Here is a 21,492-nt window from a genome sequence, read left to right as displayed (position 1 = left end):
AATCGATTCTACGGTCAAAAATACGTCTTTTAAGATGGGTCTGGTGATTTTAGTGTATCTAGCAGACAAAGCCCGTAAGAGCCTCTACTATAATGGTAAAAAATGTGTCCAACCACCATTGTTTTTTCAATTTACGATTTAAAAAATTTGTGCGAGGAACTTCAGGAAGAATGTGACTTGCACATTTATATTTGAGTTATAAATTGATTGACGATGTCAATCCGTCGAGATCGTTGCTCTGCGAAGCAAGAATGCTAGTTTGCGCGGCGCGTCGAAGCGGCGAAGTCCTCCAAAGTTATAAAATAACAAAAAATATACCCTAAAATATTTCCCTTCCAATTAAATGTTAAAGTTACATGGAATATACAATTTTTGGTTTTGCATATAGAGTGAGAAGTCACACATGTGGTATTTTGGGCTGTGGAGGTCCTAGAAGCTTCTACATGAGTGCAAAATTCCTGTAATAGTTTATAGACAACCCATGAAGCAAAATATACTCTGAAATGCTTAATTTTCGAGTGAAACACTGTAGCACATTTACAAAACAGAAAGAGCCATTTCTCTATCCAGTTTTCTACTCATTCAGGATCTTTCGGCAGGGCTGATTCATCGTGCAAAAGTTTAATTCAATTTACTGTGTTGAGTGCATAGTTTAAATAGAACAAACTAGAAGTAGAAATCAAGCACAGGCGGCTGGTGGGACTCTCTCAGTTCAAACCCACTGTAATTTAATTATAAATGCCCATCAGGTATCTAATAGTAATACTTGATAGTATATCTTGAATCTTGAGGTCCCCTGCCGAGAGCAAGGGCAAGGACAGGGTAAGGGCGAGGGTAAGGGTGAGGGCGAGAGCGAGGGCTTCGTCAAAGTTTTGTTGGCACTATATCGAAAAACCAATCCCATATCTCTTACCGTTTCCTTGATTAAACCGTTCGTAAATTACAGACAGACAGACAGACAGACACATTTATTGGGATTGTTAAAATAGATAAGGCAGGATTTCCAATATTATAACAAAGCTAGAACTTAGTTTTAATACTTTCAACACTACTATATAACAAATAATTTGAGGTATGACACGAGGAGAAACGACACGGAAACGAAATGTCGAGAAAAGTCCAGAGAAAACTGGTGCTGCAGCAGAAAAGGAGGTAAATAGACAAAGATGCACACTGATGCATATGAGCGAAATTTAAGAAAGCTCAATCTGTGTGACAATTGACAGATGATTAAACAATTGTGAGTTATGACGGACTTAACTGTATGGGTCAACTACTGAAACTGTATTGTTTACTATCTTATTCATTATACTGGACATGAGATGACGAAGTATCTTAAGCAGCACTTTATACCCCTCATTTAGAACTTGATTAGTCACGAACAATAGAATCATCAAAAACCAATACAATAAAACATCTTGATCAATAAATGCCTAGCAGCACCAGACAGCAGCCGTGTACCTTTTTCGACTCCGTGGAGTCCCTGATGGACTTTTGTTTACTTTTGTTAATAATCGGACCAACCTTTCTTTCTCGAAACATGTATCCTATTGTATTTCATTATTGTATTAAAATGTAAAGATATACTAGATATTACAACGAAATAGCGGTATACCAAATTGGCCCTTGATATTAACTATAACCGTGTTGATGGTTTTAAATTTTGTATGTTGTAAGTATTATATTTTAGTTTGTGAAGCGTTTACTCCTCCCCCTCAGCAAGACAGTTAGATTGTAGATTAATGATAATAATTGTCAAATGACGTTATATATTATATAACAGTTATAAATGTTCAATAGTTGTAGAGCGATTTCAAGAGTAGTGGTCCACAGGGGTCCGAAAAAGCCGTACAGGCACTTGGGTCCTTATCCTTGTCACTAATCTCAATTGGATTCGGTTTACACAAAACATGAACATTTAGACGTACACATTGACACGATATTTATTAGAAAGCAAAAAGTATAAAATAATACGTGCGTGCGCGGCTTGAGCCGCGCCGCATAAGAACGGATGCGTGCAGGGGCTGGAGTACGCTTGTATGTAGATTAATGAAATGTTGCATTGTAAATATTGAGAATTGACGATATATTATGATCTAATAGTAAATTTTACAAAGCTGGCTTTGGATTTAGGTAAGATTATAGTTCATTAAAAAAAACCACGGATAGTTTAAATTTATTTCTATTTATCGTATAATCATAAACAATTTAATCCTGTTTTCAAGAATGCGCGGCTTTGGCGGCCAGTTATTGACTTATACATTAAATTGAATTTTAAATAGAAATGTAAATATATTAAAATTTAAAACTTTCAAAACGGAGGCTTATAAATATTATTATATTATGATTGTAAAATAAAGGATAAAATTTTAAATTTGTTTCACTAAAAATTTGTTGCACTGTGTGTTTTGAATGTACCAGAGAGCAAGAAAGCTAACTCCAAGCTATGCCAGGAAGAGGACTCGAAGTTCTGCAAGGAGACACTTAAGATTGAAAAAATTGACTTTTAAATCAGTTGCCATCGGGCAGGTAAAGTGGATTCAGATAAGCTAGATTCCTGTCGGCCATTGATCATCCAGACAGCTGACGAGGAATCAGTTAACTATTATCCCAACCATGGCAAGGGCTGGAAAGAGTCATCATACTGGATAAATCTGGATCTCTGCAGAGCAGACCGAGAGATCCGTTTTTTAGCCAGAGAAGAGAGGAAGAAGAGGCAGGAAGAAGCAGAGAAGAAAAAGACAGAGAAGAAGGTGGAGAAGAAGTAAATAGCAGTAACAAAGAATGTAGTCAGCCCATAAATATTTTTTACACTAATGCTAATGGACTATTTAATAAAATTGTTGAACTAAAATGTATTCTATCAGTTTATAAATCCATTCACATGTAATCTGCATTACAGAAACTCATTTGAATAGTTATATTTTAGATGCTGAAATTTTTATTTAACCCATTAGGGACGATAGGGTCGTTTACGACCCACCTTTTCTAGAGGCTATAGTGGACAAACCATAATACTAAACGCAACGAATCTTTCGCACATATGCTCAAAATTTATTGGGCTACATTATTGACTTTCCAGTCGAGACCCAATTAATTACTAACAACTAAATAATTAGGCTAATTAGTCGTCATAATTGGAAAATATTTCACTTTACTTCTTGCCTTGATTGGGACATTAAAACTTTATGTAGGCTTATTTTGTTGAGGACAAAATAGTTGCGGGCAACGATTTCCTTGAGACATATGAAAAGCCCGTGATAATCAGATGTTCACAAACAGAGCTAGACGCTGTTTACTAACTGCGGTCGCATACGACCCACTCGTCCGGGTCGCAAACGACCCATCACGGTTTTCCGGCTTTAACTTCTGAAACAAAGACGTTAGGATAAAAGAAAAACTGTAGCATAAGTTAAAAACATATGGTCAATACTGTGTAACTCTAACCTTTTAAAAATAAAGAATTTGGGTCATTAACGACCCACTCGGCTCACTTGCTTATTACTACATATGTCCATGTAACTTCTTGAATTCAGCCTAAAGCATGACATCATAAGTTCAAAATCGCCTCTCAGCAAGTGATAATCATCATAAACTGCGAAAAATCGGTTAAATGGGTCATTAGCGACCCACTAGGACCACAAAATTGATTAATTAAATATAATGTTGTCAAACTTTTACAAATATTAGTATAAAAACATGTTATATCTTGGTCATTACTCCTGTACGTTGATTTAAATTTTAAAATCGATCAACTGGGTCAATAACGACCCACTCGGAAGTTGAACCACCTCATCAATTATTATCAGTATCATGCTGTTCCACCATCAAGAAAGACACTCGTAGGTCTTAATTCCACGCAAACCACGGGTGGCTGACTACTAGCCCTTCTGAGATCCAGGGCCAACTGAAGGGCCGTCATCACTCATCAAAGAGCTGCGAGAATAACACTACTGCATATGCCTGGAGTTGCGTCCTGACTATAATACTATGGTGCGTGGAAATCTGTACCGAAAGGACCGTGGCCGTGCCGCAAAAGAAAAGGAATCGGCCCTCGTTCCTAACTTGCTAGGTAATAGCCATGCTGTTGTTGTTGCTTATTAGATTCTGTTACCTTTTTCGTCAATTTCGAATCTTGGTAAACGACCTGCTACAACCCACCGCTTGAGACCCAGGGTCCCACGGTGATCAGATCATGTCACTCAAGAAAAATCCCCTGAACGAAGTATACGAGATATCATGTAACCTTGGGTAAATACTGAAAGACGAGTGGTCAAATTGCATATTCTAATCCAACATGCCAATATGTTTTTTTCATTCCTAGAAAGTACGAGAATAACTAAACAACTGCTGCATTCAGATGGCTACATCTACAGCTCTGTGAAGAAGGACAAGGAAAAAGCCCCCCCCCCCCCCCCCATTTGGCTGGCGGTGCTGCAACCTGCAATCTCTCAGACAACTACCTCGTTTTGGGTAACAAACCCCGCAACAACGAAGCAGCTTTCAAAACGAAAACAAGTATTACGTAATCGGCCGAGAGGGAGGGGAGTTTCCAAATGATTAAGCTTGTGTAATTTTGACATAATAGCTATATGTGGTGGGGGGGGGGGGGGGGGGGGGCGTAAAAATTGTCCAATAAGTGATTACGTAATATATGAACGGCCCCTAAGAAGTAAAGAAAGGGAGCTGCGAAGAGAGTAGATGCAGCCATCTGAAATCTGAATCCAGCAGTTGTATAGTTCTTCTTGGACGTTCTAGGAATCGGGAAAAGATAGGCATGTTGTTTGCTGTCTCACGACATTACGGTCGTGTACTAACAGCTGATAAACTCACCTACCTATCAATCCAATTCTGCCCATTATTCGTCAGTCATTGGGTGACGTGATCTGCAGATTACCGTGAGACTCCAGATCTCAGAAGGGCTAGTAGTCAGCCACCCGTGGTTTGCGTGGAATTAAGACCTACGAGTGTCTTTCTTGATGGTAGAACAACATGATACTGATAATTAATGTCGTGGTTCAACTTCCGAGTGGGTCGTTATTGACCCAGTTGATCGATTTTAAAATTTAAATCAAGGTACAGGAGTAATGACCAAGATATAACATGTTTTTATACTAATATTTGTAAAAGTTTGACAACATTATATTTAATTAATCGATTTTGTGGTCTTAGTGGGTCGCTAATGACCCATTTAACCGATTTTTTGCAGTTTATGATGGTTATCACTTGCTGAGAGGCGATTTTGAACTTATGATGTCATGCTTTAGGCTGAATTCAAGAAGTTACATGGACATATGTAGTAATAAGCAAGTGAGCCGAGTGGGTCGTTAATGACCCAAATTCTTTATTTTTAAAAAGTTAGAGTCACACAGTATTGACCATATGTTTTTAACTTATGCTTTTTATTTTATTTTATCCTAACGTCTGTTGTTTCAGAAGTTAAAGCCGAAAAACCGTGATGGGTCGTTTGCGACCCGGACGAGTGGGTCGTATGCGACCATAGCTGTATCTTTTAAAGTAAACGAGATACAGATTAGCTTTTTTGGATATCTCATTTTTGCTGTAAAGTGACCTAGTGTGTTAAACGGCATCAAAATCGGCAAACTTTAAAACTCGTCGTCCCTAATGGGTTAAGGTTTTAGTATGTTTAGAAAAGACAGAGATTTAAAACCAATAACTCCACTAGCAACATTTATTTAAGTCAATGAAACAAGAAATTTTTTCAATGAAACAAGAAATTTAATTTTAGCACATTTTACAGAATAAAAAGATGTAAAACAATTCATAAAATATAATGCCCATTTGGTGTATGACTTTTTGTCCTTGACTGCTTGTTTGGTTTTGGAAGGACAGGTAACTAACGGGGCAAGGAATGCGCGTGCCTGGGAGCTTTTGCACACACCAAAACGCTAGTTCAGTTAAGTTTTTAGAGACAAGGCTCACATTAGGACTATACGAAAAATTGTTAGCAGACATTAGGAGTTCTGTTTAAAGTTTTTACTATCTAGGTTGCAGTCTTGTTGTGACAAAAAGTCTACACTAAAACATGCTTGATTTTATATTGTGTAGTTCAAGGATTAAAAATGCACCTTCAAGGTGGATATTGGAGAGCAGGCGAAAGATTATGGCTTAAATTTATCAATGGTTATAATAAGCTATAAATATTTTAAACTATACAATGCTAATTAAAAATTTCTTTATACTTCATTCTCAAATTAAAATTTAAAAATTCAAAAATATACATTCATTTTATTAAAGGGGGGGGGTGTCACGTCCGTCTATGTCCGCTTGTCTCATAGAATCCAAAAAGGACAGGACATAGACGGACATAGGCGGACATAGGCGGACATAGACGGACATAGACGGACATAGACGGACATTAGCGGACATTAGCGGACATTAATGGACACCTAAATTGCTAAATAAAATGTTCAATTTTTGCTGTTATAGGGGGGAATCATGTTTTTTGTCCGTTCGGTACCCTATATTTTCAAAACGGACAAAAAAAGCTATATTTTCCTCCTCCTATTCAGTCCTCCTCCTCCTCCTCCTCCTCAGTTCTCCTCAGTCCTCCTTCTCATTTCTCCTAAGTCCTCCTCCTGAGTCCTCCTCCTCCTCTTACTCCTGAGTCCTCCTCCTCCTCCCTCTCAGTCATCCTCCTCAGCCATCCTCCTCAGCCATCCTCCTCAGCCATCCTCCTCAGTACTCCTCAGTCCTCCTCCTTCTCAGTCATCGTCAGTCCTCCTCGTCAGTCCTCCTCAGTCCTCCTCCTCCTCCTGGGTCTTCCCGGTCCTCTTCCTCCTCCCCTCCTCAGTCCTCCTCCACCGTTCGGTACCCTATATTTTCAAAACGGACACAAAATAGAGCGGACAAAAACGGACAAAAATGGACAAAAACGGACAAAAATAGAAATAACATTTAGGTGCTTCCTCAATCCTCCTCCTACTCTTCCTCCTGGTTCTTCCTGATCTTCCTCAGTCCTCTTCCTCCTTCCCTCCTCAGTCATCCTACTACTCCTCCTCCTCGTCCTCAGTCCTCCTCATCAGTCCTCAACAGTCCTCCTCCTCCCCAGTCGTCCTCCTCCTCCTGAATCCTCCTCCTGGGTCCTCCTCCTCCTCTTCATCCTCCTCCTCTTCCTCCTCAGTTCTCAGTCCTCCTCAGTCCTCCTCATCCTTCTCCTCAGTCCTCCATCCTCCTCCTCAGTCCTCCCCCAGTCCCCCTCCTCCTCCTCCTATTCAGTCCTCCTCCTCCTCCTCAGTCCTCCTCCTTCTCAATCCTCCTCAGTCCTCCTCCTCCTCCTCCTGAGTCCTCCTCCTCCTCCTCCTCCTCCTCTTCCCTCTCAGTCATCCTCCTCAGCCATCCTCCTCAGTCCTCCTCCTCCTCAGTCCTCCTCATCCTTCTCATCAGTCCTCCTCCTCCTCAGTCCTCTCCCAGTCCCCCTCCTTCTCCTCCTCCTATTCAGTCCTCCTCCTCCTCCTCCTCCTCAGTTCTCCTCAGTCCTCCTTCTCATTTCTCCTAAGTCCTCCTCCTCCTCCTCCTCCTCAGTTCTCCTCAGTCCTCCTTCTCATTTCTCCTAAGTCCTCCTCCTGAGTCCTCCTCCTCCCTCTCAGTCATCCTCCTCAGCCATCCTCCTCAGCCATCCTCCTCAGCCATCCTCCTCAGTACTCCTCAGTCCTCCTCCTTCTCAGTCATCGTCAGTCTTCCTCGTCAGTCCTCCTCAGTCCTCCTCCTCCTCCTGGGTCCTCCTCCTCCTCGGTCCTCCTCCTGGGTCTTCCCGATCCTCCCCAGTCCTCTTCCTCCTCCCGGCTCCCCTCCTCAGTCCTCCTCCACTGTTCGGTACCCTATATTTTCAAAACGGACAAAAAATAGAGCGGACAAAAACGGACAAAAATGGACAAAAACGGACAAAAATGGAAATAACATTTAGGTGCTTCCTCAATCCTCCTCCTACTCTTCCTCCTCTTCATCCTCCTCCTCTTCCTCCTCAGTCCTCAGTCCTCCTCAGTCCTCCTCAGTCCTCCTCCTCATCCTTCTCCTCAGTCCTTCATCCTCCTCCTCAGTCCTCCCCCAGTCCCCCTCATCCTCCTCCTATTCAGTCCTCCTCCTCCTCCTCCTCAGTCCTCCTCCTTCTCAGTCCTCCTGAGTCCTCCTCCTCCTCCTCCTCCTCCTCTTCCCTCTCAGTCATCCTCCTCGGCCATCCTCCTCAGTCCTCCTGGGTCCTCCTCCTCAGTCCTCCTCCTCCTGGGTCCTCATCCTCTTCATCCTCCTCCTCTTCCTCCTCGGTCCTCAGTCCTCCTCCTCAGTCCTCCTCATCCTTCTCATCAGTCCTCCTCCTCCTCAGTCCTCTCCCAGTCCCCCTCCTCCTTCTCAGTCCTCCTTAGTCCTCCTCCTTCTCCTCCTGAGTCCTCCTCCTCCTCCTCTTCCCTCTCGGTCATCCTCCTCAGCCATCCTCCTCAGTCCTCCTCAGTCCTCCTCCTCAGTCCTCCTCCTCCTGGGTCCTCCTCCTCCTGTTCATCCTCCTCCTCTTCCTCCTCGGTCCTCAGTCCTCCTCCTCAGTCCTCCTCCTCATCCTTCTCATCAGTCCTCCTCCTCCTCAGTCCTCTCCCAGTCCCCCTCCTTCTCCTCCTCCTATTCAGTCCTCCTCCTCCTCCTCCTCCTCAGTTCTCCTCAGTCCTCCTTCTCATTTCTCCTAAGTCCTCCTCCTGAGTCCTCCTCCTCCTCTTCCTCCTGAGTCCTCCTCCTCCTCCCTCTCAGTCATCCTCCTCAGCCATCCTCCTCAGCCATCCTCCTCAGTCCTCCTCCTTCTCAGTCCTCTTCAGTCCTCCTCCTGAGTCCTCCTCCTCCTCAGTCATCCTCCTCAGTTCTCCTCCTCCTCCACCTAGTTCCTCCTTCTGGGAAAAATTCTCAAAATGTTTGTCCGCTAATGTCCACCAATGTCCGCTAATGTCCACCAATGTCCGTCCGAGTCCGCCAATGTCCGTCCGGGTCCGCAAATGTCCGTCCGAGTCCGCCAATGTCCGTCCGAGTCCGCCAATGTCCGTCCGTGTCCGCCAATGTCCCAAAAAACACGTCCGTTGTCTCATAGAATCCAAAAAGGACAGGACATAGGCGGACATAGACGGACATGACACCCCCCCCCCCCCCCCCCCCCCCATTAAAACTTTCTCACACGTACTTTACTCACAGGACAAGACTTGGAAAACAGTAGCCTAGGGTAATTTAATTTAGATGTGTGTGACCAGCCAGTTATAATGTTTGGAAAATAATATTTGTGCAGTCAAAGTCTTTTACGGTCCAATCAAGCAGGGCGTGGTTATGTTGATTAGCTAGTAGCGCACGTTTTAGCTTTCCTCGCAAGCACATTACACTAGTAGTAAAATCAGTCATTCTGAACTTTGGGGTTAAGATGTTAAAAATTTTGGTTGATCTAGTGTTGTGATTGTCAGGTGGGTCTGCCTGACAGATTAGAAGGCAGGGTTTCCTTGATGAACATGTGTAACCCTTATGTAAGGATATTGGAGCACGGAATTTCATTATCTTGTAGAGCTCGAGGTAACTGTATTGTAAATAGCAAGTTTGACAAAGGGATTACGTTTATTTTACCCGGAGTTCGTTTAAGTTTAGTATTGTAAATAGTTAATTTGACGAATGGAATACGTCTATTTTACCCTGAGTTATGTTTTAGTTCAATCTTGACACAATTTTAAAATTATAATTTAATTATTTTATATATATGTATTGTCCATAACTAGGGTGGCCTGCTAACAGAACCATGATCTGCCTTGATTCATCCTTCAGCACAGAAAAAAGCTCCTTTTTTTATACATTATGATTACAGAGGATCTGATATTTAGATATATATTGCTGTGCTGTAAAAATTGACTTTATTTATTTATTTATTTATTTAACTGTGGTATGTATATAGATTTTGTATAGCTAGAATATTATTATGCTTGAATATCGGTTTGGTGTGCTCTTTTATGAAGAATTTTTGGTCTAGTTTCTGTTGTCCTATAGGCCTAGTACGTGCACAAGTCTTAAACTTATCAAGGTACGCCAGTCTATCACCAAATAGTACTCTGAGACAGTACTTCTGAGCAGTAAATAATGAGCTTTAAATACGTTGCTTCGCTGCCCCACCCCATACAGATATACAGTAGGAAAGATGTGATTCGAACAGGGTATAATATAATTGTTGGTGTAGAAATTCTGGAAGGGAGCAGCGGAGTCTACATAAAGTGGATGTGGAATGATTTAGAGTTCGCTTAAGAGCTTTGATGTGATCTTCCCATGATAGGTTCTCGTCAATTATAACACCCAGAAATTTTGCGGATGAAACCTTTTTGATTGGAAAGTTGTCTATAGTTAGTACAACTTCAGGGTGTGATAAAATCTCTGATTTAGAACCTGCCATGGTGGGTTTGAAGTGTATGTAGCAGCACTTGGACATGTTTATATGTAACTCATTCGCTCTCATATAAGACTGTAATGATGACAGAAGCTCATTTCCTCGTTCATATGCCTCACGTTTTGTTTTGCCGACAACAAATATATTGGTATCATCAGCAAAGGTAACAAATGATCCTAGTTTAGAACTGTTTGTGATGTCGTTCATATAAAGAAGAAATAGGAGAGGTCCAAGAATTGAACCCTGCGGGACACCAAATTGAATAGATAGGGTATCTGATTTTTCTCCTACAACTTCGGTGTATTGTTGCCTGTTTGTCAAGTAGCTTTTTATGAGGTTATTTGCAACTCCTCTCACTCCACATCCCTCTTATTTTATAAGAAGTGTTGAATGATCGATGGTGTCAAAAGCTTTGCTTAGGTCAATGAATATTCCTAAAACATGATTCTTAAGTTTAAGAGATTTCGTAATTAAATCTACAGAGTAATTAACTGCATGAGATGTAGAGTGAGATTTCCTAAATCCAAACTGTGTCTTCGATATAACTCCCTGGGAGCTAACAAATCCGTATATTCTAGAATATATGAGCTTTTCAAAGATCTTACCGAAGACGGGCAGTGTGGAGATAGGACGGTAGTTCTCGATTTCTTCTGGGTTACCTTTCTTATATACAGGTGTTATTTTACCAGTTTTCAGGACATCAGGAAATATACCTTGGGTCATAAGGATATTGATGTAATTCGACAATACAGGTGCAATTACATGAGATGACTTTTTTACTACACTTATATGGGAATGTCACTGGCTTTACCATTTTCGAACTCGCTTATGATTTTCAATATTTCGTTCGAGGAGCAATCTTCTAGCCTAATATTTTTTTCATTTTTTGGGTTCAGGAAGTCATAGAAAGTTTTCATGGGTAATATATGCAGGCCATTAGATAGATTATTCAGTGTCTCATTAAGCTTTGGTGCAATAGAGACAAACCAAGCATTGAATCCATTAGCAATTGCTCTTCTATCAACTATTCTTTGGTTATCAATGATAAATGGGGGCTTGGTTTGCCTCTTCTTTTTGCCCCTGAGTTCGTTAATAATTTGCCAGGTTTTCTTGCTGTTTTCACAGTTGTTTAGAATTTCGTTACAGTAATGCCAACGTTTGGCAGCTTTAATGATAGCTTTGAGCATCCTACGATAATCACTAAATACTTGGTAGAGCAATATATTACCACCAGGGTTCTTATTAGTAACAGTGTCAGACCAATCCTTACGCAGTTCATGCTTCCTTTCTACAGACTGGATGATACTGTCTGTAATCCATGGGTTAAGTTTGGGAGTTCTTTTTGTCACTTTTGGTACCTCCAGTTTGCAGTGTTTGTCAAGTGTCTGGTCAAAACATGCCGTAAACTCATCAAATTCTATTGAAGGAGTGAGCTGGTTTACCTTCACTTCAAGTTCAGTTACAAAGCTTTTTAATTTGGAACTCGAGTAATCATAATAGCGGACATGTTTCTGAGGTTCTGTATTGCGAGGGGTCTCTACTGAAGTGAAGGTAAATATAGGGGCATGCTCACCAAGCCGTTCCTCAATAACACCTGATAAGACTATATTCTCAATTTTATTTGTTAAAATGTTATCGATGCAGGAACTTTTACAGTTTTGACGAAAATGTGTTGCAATGGAGATAGTCGGGTAAAAGCCATTTCTGTAGAATGTATCCTCAAAGAGCTGGGAACTGGTAGAAATATTAAGTATGTTTGAGTTAAAGTCTCCCAACAAATTGACAGTTTTCCCATTTAGCTGCTTTGCAAGTAATTCAAGGGTTTCACAAAAGCTATCAAAGCAGCCATTGGGGGGGGGGGTCGGTAAATGACTCCATGAACAATTTTGCAGCCTGCACTATCTGTGGTTTCAACAAAGAGGCTCTCAATATTTGTAGTACAGAGTGACACGTTTTCTAAAACCACAGTGTTTAAATGGTCAGATACATAGAGTGCAACGCCTGTGCCTTTTTTCTTACCTGCCAATGTTTCTTGATAGAATCCTGTGTATGCTGGAATTTGGTACAGGCCCTGCTGTGCAGGATCAGTATTGGTTTCAGCAAGACCAATCATATCAAACGAGTGCCCTATACTTTTGAGTTCAATTAGGAAGCTATCAAAGTTAGATGCATTTCCATCTATATTGTAGAATAAAGTTGATAACATAGATTTTTTTGAGGAATTGAGCTGCTTGATTGCATTTAAGAATTCGGATTTAGAGTAGCGACGGCAACGTTCAAGTACAAGGGCATATGATGCAATTAAGGCATCCTCCTGGTTTCTGTTATCATAGAATCTATCAGAATCAATAGATTCCTCATCAGATGGAAATGGACAGTACCGTTCCTCTGCAGAACTGGCACACTCGCAGCACATCCATAGTCCATTTTTGCATGAATATTTAGCTGCTTTGAAACACTTAGTATGGATGGCATTATTACAGTTTTCACACTCTAGTAAGGGTTGTCCGATGTTAATAGATCTACTACATGGCTCACACACATCTTTAATCATTTTCATAATCATTTTTACTAAGTGGGGTTGTTAGACCCCACTGACTGGTTGTGTTTTCCACGTCTTGTCCGCTCTTGCCTCTCTCTCACGTACACCCAATGCTTCACACATCTCACAAATTTAGTAATACCATAAACTCCTAAATGAATATCATCACCACCTCTGGTCAGGTTGGTGGCAAGGAGTCCCCTACTATCTAAGAAGTGACCAACTCCAAGGTGCCACACACTCTGGTTGAAGTTGACACTCAACATTTCTCCAACAAGCCGATTGAAGGTCATAATGTTTTTGTTCATTTGAGGCAATCTGGATGGGAGGACTGCTGCGACAAATATTTTGGTACTAGGGCAGAGCTTTCTTATCTGTTGAATCTTTAAGTGGAGAATGTCAACCAGCTGATGGATTTCATTCTCTCCTCTAAGGTTTTCTACCCGGAGGTCATTGGTACCACAAACGATAACAACATTGCTGAAGTGGAGGTGGAGGTTCTATTATTTATATTAAAAACAGTTGTAATGCTTCATTAGTGAGCTCATTTTTAAAAGCACCAGATTCTTTAGCTATTAATGTCAATACCTCTGGTGGATTGATTAGTATTTGTTGTATTTATAGGTCTACTTCTTTGAATTTAGAACAGAAAAATGTGTTATTATCTTGCATCAAGAACATGTCTAGTGAAAAGAATGTTTTTGAAACCATTATCATTGGAGATTTTAACCTACCTAATGTATCTTGGGAAACTGGTAGTGTAAATAGTGGTATTTCTAGTAAGAGTCAGGTTTTAATGATTCAAAAAAAGTATATTGATTTATTTAATGACAGTGGTTTGACGTGGTACTTTACTATCGAAACAACCAGAAGACGGCTTTTGAAAGATACTCTCCAGGAGAGTCTTCTTGATCATGTTTTGTATACAAATGATGCTCTTGTCAACGGTTGTAAGATCGTTTCTCCGCTTGGCAAAAGTGATCATGTTGGGATACTTGTCGAACTGGTTGTTTCGCCCAATACTAACAAAAGTCCCAGACAAAAGATTTTGAAGCCTATTTGGGGTAAGATTTCCTCAGAAGAGTTATTTAACTTTAGTATGAATAATATTGACTGGGATTATAGTTGTACAAATAATGTTCAAGATATGTGGGTTGAACTTCATGGTAAATTGGAGTCTGTTGCTGCAGCTGTCCCAGCTGCTTCGTTTGGGGACCGGTTTTTGGTACACCGGCCAATGTTTACAAAATCATATGATACATAACAATATAATTGATATTAATCCTTCGGATATTAACTTGAGGTGTGCAAATAGCAAGCAGCGTATTTTTGAGGTGGCAGAAATTAAAGCTAAAGTAAAATATGAAAAGGAGATTACGTCTAATTTAAAACAGAATTGTAAATCTTTTTACTCGTATTTGCGTAATAAACGTCAAGTTAAATCAAGTGTTGTTTCTTTAGATAGAGGGGATGGTACACGCACAGATAGTTCATCTGAGTCAGCTGATGTACATGCTAGTGCCTTAAGTTCTGTGTTTGTGCGTGAACCACCTGGCCCTCTTCCTCAAAATGAGAGTTTAAGTTATAACAAAGAGGTCATTGATAATATGGAAATTAGCAGTTCTGATATCAAGAAGCAGCTTTTAAAGCTTAATGTTTTTAAGAGTTCTGGTCCGGATGGCGTTCGTCCAAAGTTGTTGAAATCCTTAGCATACGATGAAAAGTTTGTTGAAGCTGTAACTAAATTATTTGTTAAGGAGTCCTGCCTGACATTTGGAAGACAGCATCTGTTGTAGCATTGTTTAAAAAGGGTGTGAAATCTGATCCCTTAAATAATAGACCTGTCTCATTAACTTGTATTTTGTGCAAAGTGTATGAAAAGTTGGTGAGGGCACATTTACTAACGTTTTTAGAAGAACGAATTTCAAAGCATCAGCATGGATTTGTGAAGGGTAAATCTTGTCTATCTAATCTCTTAGAGACATTTGATAATTATATTCTTGATATTTTAGACGAATGTGCTCCTGTCGATCTTTTGTATTTTGATTTTAGTAAGGCTTTTGACACAGTCGGCAGTCCCCCACTTTAGACTTCTATCTAAATTGGAGGGGTTTGGGGTCAAGGGAAAAGTTTTAGATGTTATAAAAGACTTTCTGACAGACAGAACCATGAGGGTTTGTGTAGAAGTACAATGGTCTGAGGTGAAACACGTGTTATCTGGTGTTCCCCAGCGGTCAGTATTGGGTCCTTTGCTATTTATTCTTTATATATAAACGATTTACCTGACATTGTTAAAAATAAGATTAAATTATTTGCAGATGATCTCAAGTTAGTTTGTAATGCAGCTAACCATGGAAGTGTATCTGATGATATTTTAGAACTCGAAAATTGGGAGAGTATTTGGCACTTAAACTTCAATCATGCCAAGTGTAAAGTAGTTCATATTAATCTGAATAATAATCCTAACTTATACTATATTGTTAATGGAGTAGAACTAAAAGTATCTGCACAGGAAAAGGATTTGGGGGTTATTACCCATAGCTCTTTGCTTTGGAATGAACAGATAAAAGCATGTATTTCTAAAGCAAATCGATGATCTGCTGGATTGTAAGGAACTTAGTTATTAGAGAACAGGTTGTAATGATAGCTATTTATGAAGCTTTGATAAGACCTCATCTTGAGTATTGTGTCCAATTGTGGAATCCAGTTGCGGCTCATGGAAGTTGGGGGACTGTTTTGGAGCTGGAGAGCGTCCAGAGGCGGTTTACCCATCTTATTAATGAGGTGGGTACTCTTCCATACAGCCGTAGACTGGATATTCTCAATTTGACAACGCTGGCAGAGCGGCGAATACGTGGGGACCTTATTAAAGCTTTTAAAGTAACTAGTGCAAGTGGTTTGACTGAATATGGATCGGGTTTGTTCAGAATGAGCAGATCTGGTGACTGGTCTTACTCTTGTTTCAACCAATAGATGTAGTAAGAGTGTAACTAAAGTAAAGAATCTCCAGTCTTCTTTTTTTTCGGAGCGAGTCATTCCTTATTGGAACAAACTCCCTTCAGATGTCAAGAACTGCTCGACAGTTTTAAGCTTTAAAGTTAGATTGGAAGGATTTAAGAAATAAATGATTTCTAAAAACAGTGTAAATGATTTTAGAAATGGCTACAGCTGACACTATTAATGCTAAGTACCAAACAACAAGTGGGAGGTGGATCGTTGGTATACCTTTAAATCGATTTAACACCGCAATTCCAGTCGCAAGCCTGGGACCACTACTAGCATAGTCACAACATCTACAAAGCTGCCATATAGCCTGACTGACAATTTTCTCGACTGACTGACAATGTTTCTTCTTTTTCCCCATTTAGAATACAAAGATTAGTACATTTTAACTTATGATTAATATTATATTTTTACCTATAGTTTACCTAGATTTTATTTTTGGAATGTTTGAACGAATGAAGTTTTAGGGAAAATTGAAGGACCTAGTTATTTAAGCAATAAGGAGAAACATAATGAATATCTTTGGTTCCATCCTTTTGTGGCGAAGAAGCGTTTTGTAAATCTTTATTCCACTGGGAAGTATTAATGAATTATTTATAGATAATGCATTAGATTTTATTAATTAATAGAATTGAATTTAATAAATTATTAATGTTGATGGAAAAATATATTTATTTAAATTATTTTTCTATTTAGTGCAATGATATTTTGTAGACACTTGTGATGATGTTATGTCATAATCTTTACTTACTTACTTACTTACTTACTTACCATGCATATACTGGCATACGCCCACATGTTGCGTATGCAATGTGTAACAACATACAACAAACAAAGATGGAACCTTACAAAATGAGTGAAATAGGACAACACACGTGTACAATCTCAGCCGTGCAGTATGACACCCTGATCGTATAAATTTACAGTACGTTGATGCAATGATGTGCTTTGTAGCATTTGCAATTATCTGTGTGTTAAAAGTTAAAACTAGTAAAACAAATTTTTAGTAAAACAAATTTTATTTTATACCCACAATCAATTCATATTTAGTTCAAATATTTAAAGTCAAAATAACCATTTCACATAAGTGGTCATATTATAATAAAATAATTTGTGATAAATTAATAAATTAATTTACACTCAAAAATGAACAAAATATACACAATTTTTACCTATAGTGCAACACTGGTTCAGTACAGCGGCTGATCGAAAAAGTTTGATTTGATTTACTAACTACAGTGTACAGCGTACATGAAAAAATTACTTGCTGAATCTTTTAATACTAGACACATTTTAATTCAGATGTTGTTCAATGAGTTAGCCACAAAAATGTTCAAATTATGTAGGAGGGTAAAGGACACAATTGCTAGTAGTGCTTCTTTGTGCCCGTTGACTACAATGAACATTTTGCAGAGTTTCTCCAGACGGCTTTTATCGGAGTGCGTGTTATTTACTTGGTTATGCACAAGCCAGGCCAACATTTTGTTTTTGTGTCAGCCGTGCTACCAGGTTGCAGAGTATTATAAACACTAAACAATTATACACTATACAAATTTGCTAATACAATATCATGCAGAGTCCGATCTAGCTGCAAACGTCAGACACCACAGTTCAGCCGCCAAGTACCGTTTAAGTGAACACCGAAACACGAGGTTTAGGTGTCATTTTGTAAATCACTTTATGGATGGATAATTCAGTAATTGTTGAAGAAAATTACAGTCACTGCCACCTATAGCGTTATGTCATGGGTCTGATTAACGGCCAAGAATAAACGTACGTGCGCGCTTAAGAAACCCGCGCAAATGTTGAGGTAGGGAGTAGCTGCGGCGCGCTTTTAACATATATTACGTATAGCGCCGTACGGAAACGGCAATATTTAAGTAATTAAGTATTTGTTTACATAAATTCCACGTTTTTATCAATAATCTAGCATGGTCCAAAACTGTTAAAGTTGTCATTATGCCACTCATTATCGAACCTGCTTTGGGCATCTAGAAGAGATCGGTTTAGCCTTGATTTGATTGAGTTACAGGATGTGTTCACAAAGTCAGGTTTATTCTGTGGATTGGAGTCCTTGAATTGATTCCAAAGCCAAGAAGATTTATAAATAAAGTTATGGCTTGGCTTTGGTGGTATTAGACGGTCATCCCTCAGTTCAGACATGTTAAGTAAAGAGTAGAGAGATATGGGTACCCTATATTTCACTATTTTAAAAAGTTCAGTTATAGTACGAAGTTTGTAAAGATTATGAACAGTAAGGAGTTTATGACTGTTAAATAATGGTTTGGTTGATTCCTTGGAATAGAATTCAGCTCCTAGTTTTTGACAACATAAGGGTCTAACAAGTTTATTATGAACTACCGATTTAGAGCGGACACACTTTGCACATGGTTTAATACATGGATTAACAGAGTTATTAACATTAGACTCATATTTACCCAGTATTTTACATTGAATAGGTCTAGAACGAGCACATGTTTTGAATTTGTTTTGGTATGAGTTTGCATCTCCAACAAGAATTTCGCCGCGGTAACACCACGCACGATCAAATTTCCCTACTGCCTACAATGTTATTGTTCTACTTTATTGTATCCCAGAGTGGTGTTTGGCGCACGTGATAATCGTTTATATTATATTAGGCGTGCAGAACTTGAAAAATTCTGCGCGCATCTGAGGTGTCGCCGTCGATCTGTGTATGTGGTTTGGTTGTAGATCATTTCATACTTTGCGCGGTTTTGTTTCGTGTTAATAGCAATAACGATGCGTATCATGTCACCGGTCACGTCATATTACTGCATCGTATGCCAACTTTATTGACTTGTGACTGTAATAAAATATTCTGCCTCGTATTAGTTATTATTTTTATCTAATATAAACTAATACATTATAATGCTTACTCGACACATCTATACTTATAGCACCATTGATTTTCGAGCCTTTTATTTGATATACGATTCTTTAAAAGCATACCGCAATCTTGATATTAGCTCCTTGAATGTAAATGTAAAGTAACATCTGTTCTCAACTATGTATTTCTATGCTTTTTACCATTCAGTGTCGATTAACTGTATAATAATCAGCCACGAGTTTATCAGCTGATATCATAATTTTATTTGTTTTGACTTGCTGAATTTTATCACTCGGTAATTAATTAAGCTTGTCTCACCAAAATAACACTTAAATTTATGATTGATCCGTGTGTAACAGTCGTCAAGCACCAAAAACTGGTTGCTATGCCTGTAATTAAATAACACATAACTGGCGTCGCGCGCGCAAAATAGACTCCTTTTATACACATAATTATAGGGGAGCGGTCTATATTGCGAAGGAGCAGACTTTTGTCGACATCGTAGGACCGCCGGGCCACCTCATATATCCAAACCCGATTACTTATTCCCTACGATCTTTTTGCCTTCGGCAAGAGTAGGGAAAAAAATTATTCTAATACATCTCTTCTGTGTTAAGAATACAGGGTTGATAACTTGGTTAGAGACACCACCCCATACTGAGATGGCGAACGTAAGGTGTGATTCAAATAGTGTGTGGTATATCTGCTTGTGCAGTTTTATAGGTAGACAGTTTTTTTATGCGGTAAATACGTCCACAAGCACTTCTTAGTTTCTTATTTAGTGATTCGATGTGAGGTTTCCAGTTCAGTTTATCATCAATCAGCACACCTAGAAACTTAGTTGTTTTAACACGTATTATTATGGAGCCGTCTATGGAGAGATTTAAATCATCAGGTGTACTGCATGTAGACGATTCATTTACACGTTTGTTTGGGGAGAAATACATATAACAGCTCTTCTTAGCGTTAATATGTAGTAGATTACATTTCATGTATCTAGAAATAGACGAAAGAATATCGTTAGCTACATTATAAACGTCTTTTTTCGAGTCTGCAGAAACGAATAGGTTAGTGTCGTCAGCAAATAAGATAAACTTGCCTTTATTAGATACGTTGCATAGGTCATTTATATACAGGAGGAATAGTAAGGGACCAAGAACAGAGCCTTGGGGAACTCCCCACTCAACAGGAAGTTTATCGGAGTTTTCATTTAAGACGTGAACATATTGGCTCCGGTTTGACAGGTAACTTTTTATCAAATTCAGTGCGTTGCCCCTAATTCCGTAATTATTTAATTTGAATAAAAGCTTCTCGTGAGATATCGTGTCGAAAGCCTTACTTAAATCAATGAAAATGCCAAGAACGTGTTTCCTGTCTTTTAAGTGTGATTCGATATGGCTAACAGATAAGTTCAGTGCGTGGCTTGTTGAGTGACCCTTTCTAAATCCAAATTGGTTCTCATAAATGATTCTTTTAGCAATTAGGAAGCTGTACATACGTTTATAAATAAGTTTCTCTAAAATTTTTCCAAATACTGGTAAGGTTGATATTGGCCTATAGTTTTCAAATAGTTCCTGATTATCTTTTTTATAGATGGGACTTATCTTTCCTAATTTAAGTTCATCTGGGAATATCCCCTGTTGCATGCAATGGTTAAAGTGCTTGGCTAAAAAGGGAGATATTATTCTAGCAGACTTTTTTATAACGTGAATTGGAATGTCACTAGATTTACCATTTGTGAACTCATTAATAATATCTATAATTTCATACTGTGTACAATCACTTAGATATATACTTGACTCACAGGTTTTAGGTAAGAAGTTTGAGAATGAGGGAATTGCATCCAGGGTTATATAATCTTCAGAATAATTTTCATTTAGTTTGGATGCAATCGACTGAAAATATTTATTGAATTCATTAGCAATCATCCTACGATTTATTATTTTTTTATCGTTAAGGATAAAACATGGCTTTATTTCACGCCTGGATTTTCCACGAATAGTGTTTATGATTTCCCACGTTTTCTTACTATCACCAGAGCAGTCAGTTAATTTACCTGCATAATGATTCTTCTTGACACGGTCAATAAGTACCTTGAGATGCTTCCTGTAATCCTTATATTCAAGGTATTTTTTTGCTATATTCATACAAGTGAGGCAATTACACTCCTCGCGTTTAATATTATTATTATTAGTTAGCAATAAACATTTTTTCTTCTGAGACTTTTTCCACAAATCATAGAGCGAGTCTTTCGTTCGAATTGAGGTAACAATACCACTAGTAATCCATGGGTTGTTCAAAGCGTTACGTTTAGATAATTTCGGTTTGTCAAGTTTGAATGCCTCGTCTAGGTGCTTCTGAAAAGTAGTGCAGAAACTACTGAAGTTTTCAGGAGGATTGGTATGTAGTTCATTATCAATTGATGTGAGAAAGGCGTCTACATTTGAGGTGCTATAGTCGTAATATTGTGCGTGTTTAAGTTTAGGTTCATCAGCTACAAAATTAAGACAACTATTGATTTGAAAGATGGCATGGTGGTGAGAAACATTGAGTTGCAACGTTCCTGTAAACAACGTGCTTTCGATTTCATTAGTGAAAATATTATCAATACAGGATGGTTTACATCCAGGCTTTTCGTGTGTTTGGATAGATATCGTTGGTGAGTACCCTAATCCGAGCATTATGTTTTCT

At 39.0% G+C, this 21,492-nt stretch overlaps 1 protein-coding gene across 1 annotated transcript in view; it reads left to right on the top strand.

Annotated features, from left to right (window-relative positions):
* The first annotated feature begins 1,048 nt into the window (after positions 1-1,048).
* The window catches only part of LOC134823274 (ATP-binding cassette sub-family C member 4-like), an 83,926-nt gene continuing 63,482 nt past the window's right edge, over positions 1,049-21,492 (top strand). The window contains exon 1 of the mRNA XM_063834684.1: positions 1,049-1,072. The gene's annotated coding sequence lies outside the window, so the exon portion shown is untranslated. The remainder of the gene's footprint in view (positions 1,073-21,492) is intronic.

Source organism: Bolinopsis microptera, chromosome 11, assembly GCF_026151205.1.
Source record: "Bolinopsis microptera isolate Bmic1 chromosome 11, MBARI_Bmic_1.0, whole genome shotgun sequence".
Lineage (NCBI taxonomy): Eukaryota > Metazoa > Ctenophora > Tentaculata > Lobata > Bolinopsidae > Bolinopsis > Bolinopsis microptera.
This window is presented reverse-complemented; position numbering and strand designations above follow the sequence as displayed.